The sequence below is a fragment of the Suricata suricatta genome, chromosome 4, assembly GCF_006229205.1.
Source record: "Suricata suricatta isolate VVHF042 chromosome 4, meerkat_22Aug2017_6uvM2_HiC, whole genome shotgun sequence".
In the NCBI taxonomy this organism is placed as follows: domain Eukaryota; kingdom Metazoa; phylum Chordata; class Mammalia; order Carnivora; family Herpestidae; genus Suricata; species Suricata suricatta.
In genome coordinates, this window is record NC_043703.1 from 99,102,260 (window position 1) to 99,119,944 (window position 17,685).

The following is a 17,685-nucleotide window of genomic DNA, read 5'->3' on the forward strand; positions in this document are numbered from 1 at the left end:
AAAAGAAACACCTAAATATGCAAAATTAGTTTGCTTTTTTAATCCAAACTGATTGCATCCTTCATTTAAAAATATGCATGTCTGTCAGATATTTCTCTCCTTGTCTATAAAAGGAGGATAATACCTGCCTTACTTACTTCATAAGGTTTTTATAGACTTAATTAAAATTTGTGAAAGTTATTTGTAAAATGCCATGTTAGTGTCATATTATACTACAAGAGCAGAAGTTATCAAGCCAATGAATATAGTTCTCATTTATAGACCCTCAGGGAATACATGCATAAGAAAGAATAGCAGAAAGCTTAAATTATAAGTTCCTGTTAATTACAGGCCCCAAAGACCAATGGCAAAAGGCAGCCCAGTGGTTAGCTCAGCAGACTAGAATTAAAACAACTGGAATATGGTCTTCCTTCCACAACCCAAGGAGAAATTTGGGGAAAAGCCAAGTGATTTACGATTCATGTCCAGATCTTCATCTTTCAGTGTTCTGAGCTTCTCCCATGATAAGCCTATTAAATGTGAAGCTATTATTTCCCTAACCCTACATTCAGAAACTTACATAGTCCACAACATTCAACCTCAGAATGTGGGTTTGAATCCCAGTCAGAAGCACTCGTGTGATATTTAGTGGTATTAAACAAACCTAGTGACCAATGAAAGGAATTGTTCACTGTTAAACTGAGATAGTGAATAAATAATTTCAGATTTTCTTAAACTCTTGAAAAGTTTTGCCTACCAATAAATACTCATTTGTTAATTCAAATATCTACTATCTATAATATTCTATTTTCTATAATTCGTTGTTGCTAACAACTTGTTTTGAAGAATCCAGGGACACCTTCTATCCCACTTAAAGTGACTGGGAAAATATGGATGAGTCCTTGGCACTTGAAAGCCCTTGAAGTCAAGCAAATATTCAAAACACAGGGGAGCCTGGGTGTCTCAGTCAGTTAAGTGTCAGGCTTCAGCTCAGGTAACAATCTCGTGGTTTTTGAGTTCCAGTCCCACATCAAACTCTGTGCTGACAGCTCAGAGCCTGGAGCCTGCTTTAGATTCTGTGTTTCCCTCTCTGTCACTCTCTCTCTGCCCCTCCCTTGCTTGTCCTCTTTCTCTCTCTCAAAAATAAACATTAAAAAAAATAAAAATTTGAAACATAAAAGCAAACAGATCGTGCAAAAAACATTTTTGCATAATATTGGGTGGGGACAAAAGATATTTTTACTACATCAGCAAAGGATGTTGAGCAATTGTGTTAGTTGAGTTTTAATACAAGACACAGAAGACATTTTAAGATCTCAATAAGAAAGGAATTTAATAGGGAATTAGATATTTTCAAAATTCTTCAATGGGCTGGAGAAGTTAAAGTGAGGGAGAATGCCACTGACGAGGTTTTTTACTTCCAAGTCACCACCCTCTCAGCTGTGAATCAGAGGCTACAGAACTACTGCTGTGACCACCTGGGCACCCATACTCAAAGCTTGTGTCCAACGCGTGGAATGTGCCACCTGGATGCTAAAAATCCCTCTATCCATACCTCAGCTGACACCTCTGTAGGGACTCTGTAGAAAGATGTCCTCCACCTCCCTTGCCATCTCATGCATGCACATCTGGCTTTAAGTACATTCCATCCATCGACTGAGTTAAAAGAAGGCTAAGAAATGTCACTTTTAGCTTCCCAGCCTCTTTTATATGAATTGGGTAGAGGCATAACAAGGCAGCCTAAGTGAATGTGGAGGATAGTAAAGCATATTTAACCCAGCATGCTTATATGCAAAACAGTATTCTAAACATCTTGAAAAGTGAAGAAATATACAAGGCCAAAATCTTTCTCTTAGTGAACATTTAGTCTAAGAAGATAAAAGGTGTGTATGAACAGGTAAAGATTAGGAGAAGTGTTATGGGTATGCAACACAACAGAAAAGTCGTTATGAGACTGAATATAAACTTCACAAGTATGGCAAATAGTACATCAGCTGGCTCTGTGTGAGTTAAGACACAAACTACCTGCTTCTCTATATTAGCTCCTCAATTATTTCGCTAATGAAGAAAGAATTGTTGGTATAAGGGGGTTGAGTAAGGATTTAAGATGCCTCCAGGGTTAAAGTAAAACCCCAACTTCAACTACATCTACCTAGCCCTCAACCTAGCTGAAAGTTTTAAGAGCAAATAATGGTCACTGCACAGTAAATTATCCCCTTCCACTAAGGTTATAAGGTCATCTTAATGTGGAAAAACACAACAAAATATAGATCGATAAGCAAAACAGTAAATGAAATTGGGACATTAAATAAATGAAGTGTAAGATCAGTCTCAGAAGGAGAAGGCAAGATAAAACACCCACCACAGGCATCCAAAGAGAGAAACAATATATATCCAAGTGATTGACCCCAAGTGCAGTCACAGTGGAAGGGTGCCCATAAATCAAGGCCTTTGAGTCTATGAAGTCCACATCTTCACTAAGGCTTTACTTCTATGCTAGAAACCATAAAGATGTTTTTGGGTTGGGGAGTCTGGTGGTTCTAGATAGAGCTGGTCTTAATGCTGAAGGTGACCAGAGACGCTCCTGTGGCCTGTCTGCAAAAATACCCAAGGCTCAGCCATCATCAACTCTTAACAGGTGGCCCTAACCAAACAAGCAATGGAGAATCAGCAAAAGATGGAGCACTCTGAGATGGAACAATCTAAGATGCCAGGTCTGTCATGAGAACAGATAATGTAGGACATTTGCCTTGTACATAAAAATAAGGTTACATTATTTTGAGTACAATAAGATTTTTTCCAATTATGAGTATTCATTCCCTGGTTGTAAGGTAACACCATAGGGGCGCCTGGGTGGTTCATTAGGTTAAGCATCCAACTTTGGCTCAGGGCACGATCTCATGGTTTGTGCTCCCCCCAACACACACATCAGGCTCTGTGCTGACAGCTCCGGGCCCAGAGCCTGCTTCAGATTCTGTGTGTGTCTCTCTCTCTGCCCCTGCCCTATTCTCTCTCTCTTTCTCAAAAATAAACATTAAAAAGCATTATAGCTTCCAAAACAATGTTTTATAGTATGTAAGCCACTTCAGAGTAACAAAGAATAAAAAATTTTATAGGTAAATCCCTGTTTTTATTATTTCTGTCTGGATTTTTTTTCTTTTTAATTTCTTTCTTCAGGTTTCATTCCTTCCAGTTCTTTGTCCAACTTTTTAAAATAAATTAACATTGAAAAACAAGAAATAAAGTTTCAAGGATAACCCTATCAATGCTTCTGATTATGTGACAAATTAACTTTAGAGCAAACCCCATACAAATAAGATTTTTTTTTAATTTTTTCATGTTTATTTACTTTTGAGAGAGAGAGACAGAGCACGAGCAGTGTAGGGGCAGAGAGAGAGGGAGACACAGAATCTAAAGCAGGCTCCAGGCTCTGAGCTGTCAGCACTGAGCCCGATGTAGGGCTCACACTAACGAGCCTTGAGATCATGACCTGAGCTGAAAGTTGGACACCCAGCTGACTGAGCAACTCACATGCCCCAACAAGATCTTTAAACTATTATGTCAAAGGGCTTGACCAGTTTGAATGACTGTTTAAGTACAATCTAATTACAACTTGGTAACACAAATGCCATACTGGGGCCAGTATCTAACCAAGGCTGAGGGAGCTCCAAAGGCAGCACAAATGAAGTTAGAAAAGGGTTCCTGCAGAGTCATGTCTACACTTTTGGAACGGAATTGTTCAAGTGCTAATTTCTCCCCATAGAGAGAAACAGCAGTAACACAATGAGATACTGTCATAGATTTTTCTCCCCAGGAAAGTGGCTTTGAGATTTGCATAGAGATAGTTTACTGAGGAGCACTCTTGGATCAATACCTGTAAGGGAGTGAGGGATGTGTGAGGCAGTACCAAGAGACGCTTCATCAGCTCCCAGGGGGAGCTCCGAAGCTAGGTCCTTCAGAGATGCCTCCTATTGACCCAAGGGGGCAAGGCCTTTGTAACCCCAACATCTATGTGTCAATAGATACAGGCAGCCCCAAGGAAAGAGACCTAAAACTCGAGTGATGCATCTCCCTCCATTAGAAGGCAATTCCTGGGGCAGAGCCCACCAATAAGCTGCCAGCAGTCAACATTACCAGCAACTCAGTGACGTTTCCATAGAGTGGAGAAATCCAGGTGACAGCCTCCCCACCAGGTGTGAAAACCAGGGCCTACCATTCAGTCTTTGGCCTCATCGACAGAGCCTTCTATTTCTCCATGGTAACGGTGGCAGCTAGGTAAGCTGCACTGTTGCTACAAGACCCGGGTCTTCCATTAACACAGGCATTTATTTGGGCCCTTCAGTTCCTAGAGCCAAGGCCATTTTCACACCACAGGACTTTCTACCAAATGGGTATTTTGATCTGATGACAAGTTCAGAAAGGGTCTTGGTCCAAGAGATCTACTGATTGTGAAATAAAAATTCAATTTTCCAAAATATGCATGTCTGTCACCTTTATGGACTCCATCAGAAAATTAGCATATAATCAGAAAATAGTGTGACTCATTTTAAAGAATATACCAGAAACTTTATTACCAGATTCGTGTAACCCTGTTCAAGTTAGTAGTTTTCCATAGCTGTGCGTAATACTGTTTTAAAAACTGTTCATTCTTAAGTAAGAAATATGATTATGTGGTGGAGACAATTTAAGGCCAATGAAAAATGGGTCCAAATTCTACTGTTTACTACATATTAGCTATTAGTATTTGGCCAAACTTGCCTTGTAAGCATCCTTTTTCATTTTGTAAGACTGAAATAAGAAGGCACAATCGTGAGAACTAAATATAGGCATAAGATTCTAGAACACAAGAGATACTCAGAAAATGGTTTCTTTATTCTTTTGTTCCTCATTTTCTTCTTTCTCAATGAGAAGTATGAGAGAAAAAAGCAATGAATCTCACATCTCACATTTGTCTACTTTTGTTTTAGAATTGCTTTATATTTATAGCCTCATAACAAAGTTAGTACAGAGAATTTCCCTATCCCTACGCCCCTCACCCAGTTTCACCCATTATTAACACGCTCTATTAGTAAAATAGATTTGTTACAATTAACAAACCAATACATCATTCTTAACTAAAGTCCACAGTTCATTTAGATTTCCTCAGCTTTTCCCCAATATCCTTTTTTTCCTTTCAAGTTTCTCTTTTTTAAATAGGCAAACCTTTTTTAAAGTATGATTTTGTGCATAAGGTAAATAATAGACTTTATTTTTGTAAAGGATCTAATGAAACTGGGGAAGTCTTGTGTGGTTTATTAACTGACCTTTACAATCACGTCCAGAGAAGATTTTCAAATATGTGTTAGCCCCAGCACCACCTCTGCTATCAGCGGGTCCCCGTGCTAATTCTAGTTGAGGACAGCATGCCTACAATTGCTTTGTGAACTAGCTCAGTATGCTCAATTCTTATTCTCGCCTTCACCTCCTATGAAAATGAAGTCTTTCAAACCCAAGCAAAAATAATCACGGGACAGGAGAAGGATCATCAAAATATATTTCAAGAGATTAGAATCCCAAGAAATAATCTTTAATTGATGTGAATTCTCATCTTTGGCAGGTAAAATACCCCAGTAAATGATACCACTACTCTATAAAATTTTCTCTTTTTAAAATGTTTAACAGAATTACCTTACTATGCCCCAAAACTTATTAGTAGTGATAGTTACATTCCAAGAGACTCATCTATGACTATTTGGTTTGAGGTTATGGGAGGTTTTCAGTTTTGTTGCAGGTTTGTGGAGTTGTTTTGATTTAACAACAACTACGTTCCTTATGCTGAGATCATGTTTCGAAAACCATTCTCTCAGGTCCTCATTTGGCCCCTTGCATAGCTAATGTGGCCTCAGTATAGAATATGCATGCTACTGGCCGAGGGACTGAAGTACTCAGGTCACCCAAGCATGTTATAGCTAAGGATTAACACAATCTCCCTCTATGCTCCAGAGTAATTAAAATATGCAGTTGTGGGCAAAGCTGAGAATTGGGAATGCACCTGAAATTTCATGAAGACTCATTAAACCATCAAAGATAATCCTAAGCAAAACATACTTCTATGTTTACTCCCTTGGTTTTTACATAATAACATGACTGTTCACTTGCTCTGTACAAAACTGAATGCTTTTGACTTCTCTTTCTTTTAAACTAAAAATGTCTGACTCCTTTTGGATGGACATTGCCTTCAAATGACAGGTCCCATGCTTCCATGTCCCAGAAAGACAGCAACCTTCAGGATACAGAGCTGTTAAACTCTGATAGCTGACCTCAGAGAAGTGCAAGTCATGCACCCTTCCCTGTTTTACTTTATGCATGGAGTTCAGTTCTAACTCTGAATATTTCTGTGAGAAGAAGAATCCCATTACCTCTATCCTCAGGCATCATGTTGCTTTCTATGGCTTGTTGCTAACTAAGCTAATGCTACCTCTACCAGATTCGTATCCAATTGTTTTCTGACCACAACTCTAGGCACAACCCCAGTGACTCAGATGTGTCAATATACTAGACCTGTTTGCAGGAGAAGCAGGTGTGCCACTGTTCTTTCTCTTAATGCTGCAACTCTACTTTTTTGTAACTCTTTCCCATAACTCTCTGTCCAACAAAGAAAGATTGTAAAGAAAACTCACAGAAAAGGAAATGCAAATGGATAGATGCTCTTAGTACAGCAAACTGCTAAGAAAATACTCTGTAAATATATTTAAATTTCCTGAATTTCAAAGCTTTTTATTAATGAAGAATTGTTCCCCTATGACAGATTAGAGCAGGGAATGTGACTCCACTTTATCTGTTCTCTGCTGCCATGTGTATATATAGGCACATCTCAATGGCCACATGCAAGAAGATACAGTAGGCTTATGGGCTCTACTCATCATAGGTCTGTAACTCTTCTAGAAGAGAGACAGTTGGTTAGTCGCTTCTCTAAACAGTAAAATAGATGACTGCCAGTGAGAACAAAGCAAGTAGAAGTGTGGGCAAGACACATGTAAATTCTGCAGGCTCAATCACATTTCCTCATCTTAAATATTTACAAGATTCATCTGCTTTTTTTCTAATGCCTGCAACCCAACACTGAGCAACTAGAATAAAAACAATAGTTAGCATAGCTGTCACCATCAGCGCAGAAAAGAAAGAAGAAGCCTCACCCCAAAAGGATGATAAGTTCCATTCAAACATCAGGTACAGTGGTGCATGCAAAACTTGTTTGCCATATCCATTATCCCTATCAAGGGAATGTGGCTTTGGCCCTATTTATATGATTAAGGAGCTAATGAATCACATTGCAGTGGATGACCCCTGCATTAGAACAACTTGATAGTTCCTGTCAGTGATTTGCAAAAAGCAGCTGCTTATATGCCATCAATGCAAGAAACTATTTACCAGAACTTAGACTAGAATGAGTTTGTTTAAAAAAATTACTTGTCTAACTATTAAACTCATAGATTGTGACTTATTCATAAACTACTATTTCAACTTTTGAGTATTTATTTTTAACATATTGTCTCAAAGACCTAGGGCTCTCTGCTTAATAGAAACTTCAATTACTTTTCAATTGTTTTATCTTAAAGTACTTCTCAGGGCGCCTGGGTGGCTCAGTCGGTTAAGTGTCCAGCTTTGGCTCAGGTCATGATCTCACAGTTCGTGGGTTCAAGGCCCATGTTGGGCTCTGTGCTGACAGTTAGCTCAGAACCTGGAGCCTATTTTGGATTGTGTGTCTCCCTCTCTCTCTGACCCTCCCCTGCTCGTGCTGTCTCTGTCTTTCAAAAATTAAATTAAATTTAAAAACATTTAAAAAATTTTAAAGTACTTCTTTCCAGCATAGCAAATATTGGCAGTATTTTCTTAATATGAGACCTCTAAAATAGGATACTATCAACACCTTGGCACCATAGTTGCTTATGGACTTCAATGAAATAAACTGTTAGTGTTTAGAAATCCAGATTTCCTCTCTTAGTATTTAACTAAAATAAATTACAAACTAGAAAGGAGAAGAGGTTGCCAGTCAAAACTGACCCCTTAGTTTTCCATATTCATAAAAGTGAATTACAAGCTTTGCTCCCTAGAAATGCTACATAGAAATATCTGTAACAATGAAACTGGACTCAAATCTCCAAATCCAGCCATGTAATTTATATAATATCACACAGCTTCAGGTACCCTCAACAGGAAAACAAGTTTCACACCTTTCTCAGAGAGTTGTTTGGAAGGTTGGATAAGAAATTGCATGTAAAGGCAACCAACAATAATGAGCACTCATTCAGTAACAATTTTTAAACCCGCATCTTTCTGCTGTTAACCTTTCGTCCTACAAGAACAGAGAGAATCGAAGGAATTTCTTTTGACCCAGAGACAGACAACCTCATGACTTCAATACCTCTGCTCTCAAATCTGCTCATCTCTTCCTAATACTGTACAATATACAACAGATCACATTAGCAAATATTTCTGCTTTTTATAGAGCTGAGACTTCCATTTAATATCAAAAACAAGACATGTATTAGGAGTTAAGACAGAAGTTTCCTAAGAGCAGCAGATGTGCCTTAGGCATCTTTCCTCCACAGAAGCACACAGAGACACACACATAGGTACTGCTTCACAACATTTCCGTGTACAAGACTTTTCAGGTCTCATCGCTTAGCTTCTCTGATCTCTATTTCTGAAATTAAGTTATTAATACTCACTTGACAATCAGAGTGGCAAGACCCTAAGAGAGGAGGTGCAATTTTCTGCAGCAGTAGCTGGTATCTATGTGGTATGTTTTTTTAATTGTTGACTTCAACTTCAAGCTTTCCCCATGTAACTGGCAAGCAAATAAAAACATCCTTGTTCAAACTCGTGTCCAAATCAAGATTTGTCTGTCTCATATTCAAAGTATAAATAGGAGTTTTACAACATATTCAGGCTCTCCTAGATGTGTATATAACATCATCATAAGCAATCTCTGTATCTGAGTAACAGAAAGCCTCTTTGAAAGTACCTGACCTACCATGAATTTGACCTACTATTTTGTGACCAAGACAAAGCCTCAGTCTGAATTACAAGCTGCCTACACACATCAGTAAGAATCGCTTTAGTAAGACATCAACCGCTAATGCTTCATCATATTCTATATTCTGTAAATAACCTTCCCTCCTTCCATAGGGTGTAGGAGAATAAAAACAAACCTGGTAATTGAGAACAGTCTGTTTTTGGCAGCCTCGTCTCTTTTAAACAAACGTCTCATGATTAATTCTTTCCAGAAGACTGCTGTGAAGCTTGATGTTATTCTTACATTGTTTCTTAGAATATCTCTATGACACAAAACTTCAGTAGATCAGGTGTTCAAAATATTTGTCTATGTGCACGGATCACTAATTGGCAAAGCCAATCCCGATTGAAATTAGTATTCTATATGCAGGGTTAAAAGTCAAAAATCATGAACACCCAGTGTGGCACAGGACAGCAACTAGTCAGAGGGACACTGATCCAGCATCAGTTCTGGAGACAACTCTGCTCTGCCTCCTGTTTATCTCTGTAGAGGTGAGCAGGGGGGAGAGTGAGGATGACCATTAGGTGATGGACATCACTCAGGAAGTTCAAGACAGTACCTCTGTACAAAAAATTAAAGGCTGATTTCCACCTCTTAACAAATAAGGCCATAGTAGTTGTTCCAAGTATGCACCCTAATAGATGAGAAATCAAAGAAAACCAATAGCCCAGCATATAAGAAGCTACCTAAAATTCCAGCATTAAAAGACACTGGTAAGAAAAATCAACAACAGAAGCAACAACAGGTGTTGGCAAGGATGTGGAGAAAAATGAACTATAATGCATTCTTGGCAGGAATGCAAACTGGTGAAGTCACTGTGGAAAACAGTATGGAGGCACCTCAAAAAGTTAAAAATAGAATTACTCTACAATCTAGTAATTGTGCTACTAGGTATTTACCTAAAGAATACTTTTAAAAATCTCAAAGGGGTATATGCACCCTTATCTTTATAGTAGTAGCATTATTTTCAATAGGCAAGATATGGAATCAGCCCAAATGTCCATCAGTAGGTGATTGGATAAAGAAGGTATATACAAGTATACACCCATACATACATACACAAACACACAATGCAGTATTATTCAGCCCTAAAGAATGAAATCTTGCCATTTATAATGGCATAAATGGAGCTACAGAGTATTATGCTAAGTGAAATAAGCCAGTTAGCAAAAGACAAATACTGTATGGTTTCACTTATAGGTGGACTTTAACAAATTAAACAAGTAAGCCTAAGGGGGGAAAATGACAAAGCAAGGAACAGACTCTTAAAGAACTGATGTTTACTAGAAGACGGATGGGGAAGGGAATGGGCAAAGGACATCATGGGGATTAGGAGTACACTTATCCAGAGAAGCACCAGGTGGTTAAAATAAAAACTTAAAAAAATAAAGGAAATGCCCCCAAAATAGTTTAAAAGTTTGTTTTTAAACTTGCAGATAAAATTAAGACTTCTTTTGTTTTTTGTCTTCCTTAAGAAAGACAGTTGTGGGGCTCCTGTCGGTTAAGCTTCCCCCAGCTCTTAGTTTGGGGAAACGTCATGATCTCCATATTCATGATCTTATGATTTAGACAATCAAGTCCCACATGGGGCTCTGGGATGACAGTGTGGAGTCTGCGTAGTATTCTCTCCCTCCTTGTCTCTCTGTCCCTCACCCACTCATGCTTTCTCTCTTAAACATTTTTGAACATTTTGTAAAACACAGTTATAAGAATTACATAACTCTTGAAATCTCTATGTAAATGGAAATTACTTGAGAAACTCCTCAAAGGATTATGACCCATTATCACATTGGTACCGATTAGTTGAAGATACAGGCAGTGGAAAAGCAGGGAAGACATGGAGGAGGCAGAAGAGACCCTACCATGGTCCAAAAGTTTGCAAAGCTGAGGGAAACAGGGAAGGTAGAAAGGTTCTGGAGGTGGCCTGGAGTCCCGAGGAGCACAGTAAATACAATTGGTGCCACCTTGCTGACTTACATACCTCTCCTAACCAAATGGTTTATGTAGGGTGGTAGCAAAATTCAATCACAGTACACAAGCTGATGCCATTTCTGTTGTGGGTTTTTCACACACTATTCTAAGATAACAGAGCAAATTAATTTAGTGCTGCCAAACCTTCTCTAACCTTTTTCTTAAAGACATATTAATCATCAGTTATTTAAAGGTAGAACATGTAATAGCCAAAACCTCTTAGAGAAATTTAGATGCCTTGAAAGCAACCTATCACATTGCTTTAAAGATGTTTAAGGAAGTGGCCTAATTGAACTCTCAGGAAATAACCACAGATGGTTAAGAAAAAAGATGAATGGCCCAAACTTGCAGAACCATATAAAATCAAATCACTACTAACCAAAGGTGCCTTTTCAGAAAAATCCAGCAAATTATTTTAACAAGTAGATCAGACAGTTTCATAATCCTAATTCTGATTTGAAATAACATCACATTCACACAACAGTTAATATAAAAAGGCCCTTTGTAATTCAGTAAACCTATAAGCACTATGACCATTATAAATGTGTATCTGACACAAATAGTTTTAATTTTGAATCACTCTGTGAACAAGTTTTCATGTGCAATTAGAACAGTTTATAAGCTAATCAAATATCAGGAAATGTTCTCTCTGGTTTTTCAATGCCTTTGATTTTAACATATTACTAATTATTTAACATTGATTATTTCTAATGGAAATATTAACCCCACCAAATAGGTGCCATTATTTTTCCCCAACTAAAGAAAAGGTACAATCTCAGAGTTATGCATCACCTAGTACTCATTTATCTATAGATGGGAATATGGCATCTCTCGTGAGAAAGTTATTTATATGTGTATATGGTGGAGTAATAGAGAATTAAAAGCAAAATCATCTTTTAATATAGTATCAATGTTTTTTCTATTTCGGTTTTTTTATTATCCTCCTCAAGGACTTGTGAAAAGGCCCAATTATGTCATTCCAGATGAACTGACTGCTGGTGAGTAGGGAAGAGAAGGGCACAGAAGCCCAAGAGTTAATATTCAAGAAGCAGAAGGACACCTTGGAGGCTCCGTTGGGTAAGCATGTGACTTTGATTTTGGCGCAGGTCATGGGACAAGCCCTGCATCAAGCCGTGTATCAAGCTCTGCTTGAGATTCTCTCTCCCTCTCTCTCTGCTCCCCCTGCTTACAGTTTCTCTCTCTTACTCTCTCAAAATAAGTAACATTAATAACAAAAAAAGCAGGAAACAGCTTCTGGCCCAAGATGGTAGAAAAACCCTGAACTCACCCCCTCTTTTGACACACAAAAAAATCTCTGCTTCTTTTTTTAAAAAGTTTCTCCTGAAGGAAAGGCTGATAACAGCTTTTGAACAACACAAGATAGGTAGACCACATAGAAAACAGCAAGAGATACAGCATCCTAACAAATCGTAAGGGAGCATTCTCTGGGTGGGAGAGGCTGGTAAAGGTGCCAAGTTTTAAGGTCTCCCTCAACCTTGATAGTGTGTTAGAGAGCAGGGTTCAGACCCATAGTCAGCCAGCCACTTCAGTGAGCTCTAAACCTCTAGTCTCCATCAGCCCTGGACATGCTAAGGCACAGAAAAAAGCTACAGTCTCAAAGACCAACCAGAATATAAAAGATCCAGCCTTAGAACTCCACCAAATGGCAGGAGAACTGCTGGAACTCTCTCCAGGTCAGAGGGCTTACAGGCACCAAAGTTGCAGATAACATGCCCTTTCCACTTTAGTAGGGACACCAGTGACATCCAGGCAGCCTAGGAGCCTACCTCCTCAGTGAGCACCAGGCTCCTTGCCAGCCAGGTGTCTAACTAAGGCGGCCCAGCGCATACACACTAAAATAGCGCTGATTAGCATTTACTACAGCTCTAGCTGCCTCACCAAGGTGACACAGGTACAAATCACCCCAAACACACCCAGATCACCCCACTTCATCCCCAGACAACTTGTTAGGGCACCCCAAGATCTGAGTACTCCAAGACCTCCCAGCTCAAACCTACATCAGCTCAAGTAATCCCACCAAAGTGCTCCCCATTCTAAACACCGCAGGACACCCTGACTTGCATCCACCCCCACTACAGTTGTCCTCTCAGGATACCCTATGCACAGAGAGATACAGAATTTCTTGGTCCTGTGCCCCATTTCTTTTAGCTATGCTGCCAGGGCATCCTTCACATAGATAGCCCCAAAACATTTCCAGCCCATGCCCATTTCACTCCAGCCATCCCACCAGGGCAGCCCCAGCACAAAGTACCCCAGGATGCCTAGCCCACACCAGCTCCAGCAAGCCAGGCAAATTCCACAGGCACACAAGGCTATACAGGGCACATTCCTACATAAGACCATTCCTGCAACTTGACAAGTAGCTGCTCCACCTAATTTCTAGAAACAAACACAGAAAGTCAAGAAAAATGAGGAAACAGAGGAATATGTTCTAAATGAAACAAGACAAAACCTCAGGGGGAAAAAAAACTAAATGAAATGGAGATAACCAATATACCTGATAGAGTTCAAAGTAATGGTCATCAAGATGCTCACCAGACTGGAGATAAGAGTAGATGAACTCATGGAGAACTTCAACAAACAGACATAAAATTTAAAAATAAACCAATAAAAGATGGAAAATACAATAATTGAAATGAAAAAAATCCACAAGAGAGAATCAATAGATTAACATATGCAGAAGAATAAAGCAGTAATCTGGAACACAGGGAAATAAAAAGCAAACAAGTTAAACAACAAGAAATTAAATGAGAATAGGTTACAGGATTTTGTGGACAACATCAAGCAAACATTCATATAATACGGGTCCTAGAAAAAGAACAGAGAGAAAGGAGCAAAAAAAAATTTTTGAAGAAATAAGAGCTGAAAACTTTCCCAACCTGAGGAAGTAAACAGACATTGAGGTTAAGGAAGGATAGAGAGTTCCAAATAAGATGAACACAAGGAGGGCCACACCACAACACCTCATAATGAAAATCTCAAAAGTTAAAGATAAAGAGGACATTTTTAAAGCAGCAAGAGAGAAGCAACTAACAACATACAGGGGAATTCACACAAGGCTATCAGCAGATTTTTCAGCAGAAACTTTGCAGAACAGAGAGGAGTGGCATGATATATTCAAAGTGCTGATAAGAAAAAAATCTTTAATGAAGAATACTCTATGAATGAGGTTATCATTCAAACTTGAAGGAGAGATAAGGAATTTAAAAGAGTTTAAGATAAAAAGTTATAGAAGTTAGTCATTATTAAACAAGCCTTGCAAGAAATGTTAATGAGACTTGATTATATTGAAAAGAAAAATCCACAAAGAAAATGATAGAAGAGAGAGAGGGAGAGAGAGACTCCCAAGCAGGCTCTGCCCTCTCAGCGCCTGTTGCATGGCTCAGACTCACAAACCACAAGATCATGACCTGAGCCAAAACCAAGAGAGTCAGACGCTTAACTGACTGAGCCACCCAGGCACCCCTAAAAGGAAAAAATTTTCTTAAGTAGAAAGAAACATATGATAAAGGTAGTAGACCAATCAGTTATACAACTAGTATGAGGATCCAAAGTCAAAAGTAGCAGAACCACCTATATCTTCAAAATTAGTTAAGAAGACTCACAAAATGGAAAGATGTAAAATATATAAACATTTTAAAATGAGGAGGTTCAACGTTAAAATGAAGTTTTTAAAGAATGTATTCAAACTTAAGTAACCATTGACTTTACATAGACTGCTCTTTCCTTAGAATGTTACATGTGAACCTCATAGTAACCACAAACCAAAGACCTGTCATTATATACACAAATAATAAAGAGAAATAAAGTCAAGCATTACACTACAAAAAAGTCCTCCAGTGCAGGAAATAAAGAGCAAACAGAAGAGAACTATAAAAACACCAGAAAACTAACAAAATAGCAATAAGTTCATATCTACTAAACATCACTTTAAATGTAAATGGTCTAAATGCTATAATCAAAAGCTACAGGGGGCTTTCAGCATACATATCTTTTATCTCTTTGGTTAGGTTTATTCTAGGTATTTTATGGATTTTTGGTGCCATTGTAATTGGGGTCAATTCCTTGAAATCTCTTTCTGTTGCTTCATTATTGGTGTATACAAATGCAGCTGATTTCTATACATTGATTTTATATCCTGCAATTTTACAAAATTTATGTATCAGTTCTACAGGTTTTTGGTGAAGTCTTTCAAGTTTTCCATGTAGAGTAGCACATCAACTGCTAAAGGTGAAAGTTTGACGTCTTCTTTGACAATTTGGATGCCTTTTATTTCATTTTTGTCTGATTGCTGAGGCTAGGACTTCCAACACTATGTTAAACAACAGTGGTGGAAGGGGACATCCCTGTCATGATCCTGATCTCAGGGGGAAGCTCAGTTTTTCCCCCACTGAGGATGGTATTAGCTGTGGGCCTTTCATATATGGTTTTTAAGATGTTAAGGTATGTTTCTTCTATCCCAACTTTTTCGAGAGTTCTTATTAACACAGGGTGCTATATTTTTGTCAAATGCTTTTTCTGCATCTATTGACAGGATCATATGATTCTTGTCCTTCTTCTATTAATGTGATGTGTCACATGGATTTGCAAATATTGAACCAACCCTGCAACTCAGGAATGAATCCCACTTGATCATGGTGAATATTTCTTTTAGTATACTATTGAATCTGATTTGCTAGTATCTTGTTGAGAAATTTTGCATCCATGTTCATCAGGGATATTGGTCTGTAATCCTCCTTATTCATTGGGTCTGTGTCTGGTTTGGGAATCAAGGTAATGCTGGCTTCATAGAATGAGTGGAAGCTTTCCTTACATTTCTACTTTTTGGAAAAGTTTGAGAAGAATAGGTATTAACTCTACTTTAAATGTCTGGTAGAGGCTTCCACAGAATGGCCGGCGACATTAGCTAGCGCTCGCTCTACTCTAATGGGGAAACAGCAGACTACAAGAGACTGAACTGTATCTGCCTCTATTTCCAACAGACTCACATTCAACTTTCGTTCACACACACACACAAAAAAAAGCCGGGAAAATTTTATTAATCCCTTTTTAAAAGAAGTTAATGTAAAATTATAACCAAAAAAAAAAAAAAAAGGAACCTGAACTTTGGTAACACAGCTGGAACAATCCGCAGCAGCGGCAGCAGCGGCGAGAGAAGAGATTTAATTTAGTTGATTTTCTGTGGTTGTTGGTTGTTTGCTAGTCTCACGGTGATGGAAGCTGCACATTTTTTCTAAGGGACCGAGAAGCTACTGGAGGTTTGGTTCTCTAGGCGGCAACCCAACGCAAACCAAGGATCTGGGGATCTTCGCACCATCCCAGGATCCGAGTGGGACATACTTTTGAAAGATGTGCAATGTTCAATCATAAGTGTGACAAAAACTGACAAGCAGGAAGCTTAGGTACTCAGTGAGAGTAGCATGTTTGTTTCCAAGAGACGTTTCATTTTGAAGACATGTGGTACCACCCTCTTGCTGGAAGCACTGGTTCCCCTGTTGAAACTTGCTAGGGATTACAGTGGGTTTGACTCAATTCAAAGCTTCTTTTATTCTCGTAAGAATTTCATGAAGCCTTCTCACCAAGGGTACCCACACTGGAATTTCCAAGCAGAAATAGAGTTTCTTAATGCAATTTTCCCAAATGGAGGGGCATATTGTATGGGACGTATGAATTCTGACTGTTGGTACTTGTATACTTTGGATTTCCCAGAGACTCAGGTAATCAGTCAGCCAGATCAAACCCTGGAAATTCTCATGAGTGAGCTTGACCCAGCAGTTATGGACCAGTTCTACATGAAAGATGGTGTTACTGCAAAGGATGTCACTCGTGTGAGTGGAATTCGTGACCTGATACCAGGTTCTGTCATTGATGCCACACTGTTCAATCCTTGTGGGTATTCAATGAATGGAGTGAAATCGGATGGGACTTATTGGACTATTCACATCACTCCAGAACCAGAATTTTCTTATGTTAACTTTGAAACTAACTTAAGTCAGACCTCCTATGATGACCTGATCAGGAAAGTTGTGGAAGTCCTCAAGCCAGGAAAATTTGTGACCCCCCTGTTTGTAAATCAGAGTTCTAAATGTCGCACAGTGCTTTCTTCGCCCCAGAAGATTGAAGGTTTTAAACGTCTTGATTGCCAGAGCCCTATGTTCAATGATTACAATTTTGTTTATACCAGTTTCGCTAAGAAGCAGCAACAACAGCAGAGTTGATTAATAAAAATGAAGAAAAAACACAAAAGGAGACCACATATAGAAGGAGGTAGTGGCTGCTCTTTAGATATTGATACCAGGGGCCATGCTTTCCATAACCACCACCTTGTAGCTGCAGAAAGCCCTAGATGTAATGATAGTGTAATCATTTTGAATTGTATGCATTATTATATCAAGGAGTTAGATATCTTGCATGAATGCTCTCTTCTGTGTTTAGGTATCCTATGCCACTCTTGCTGTGAAATTGAAGTGCATGTAGAAAACTCCTTTTACTATATGAAACTATACAACACTTGTGAAAACAATTCAGTTTGGTTTACACACAATGTAATATTTCTCCAGATATCATCCAAAATCCCCCACAGATAAGGCTTTCATCCTCATTAGGTGTTGACCTCAGCCTAATCATCTGGGACTGTTCTATTAAATTGCTGCCAG

The 17,685-nt window shown here is 38.7% G+C and overlaps 1 pseudogene; it reads left to right on the forward strand.

Annotated features, from left to right (window-relative positions):
* Positions 1–16,242: 16,242 nt before the first annotated feature.
* Positions 16,243–17,247, forward strand: LOC115288990 (annotated as a pseudogene).
* The last annotated feature ends 438 nt before the right edge of the window (positions 17,248–17,685 follow it).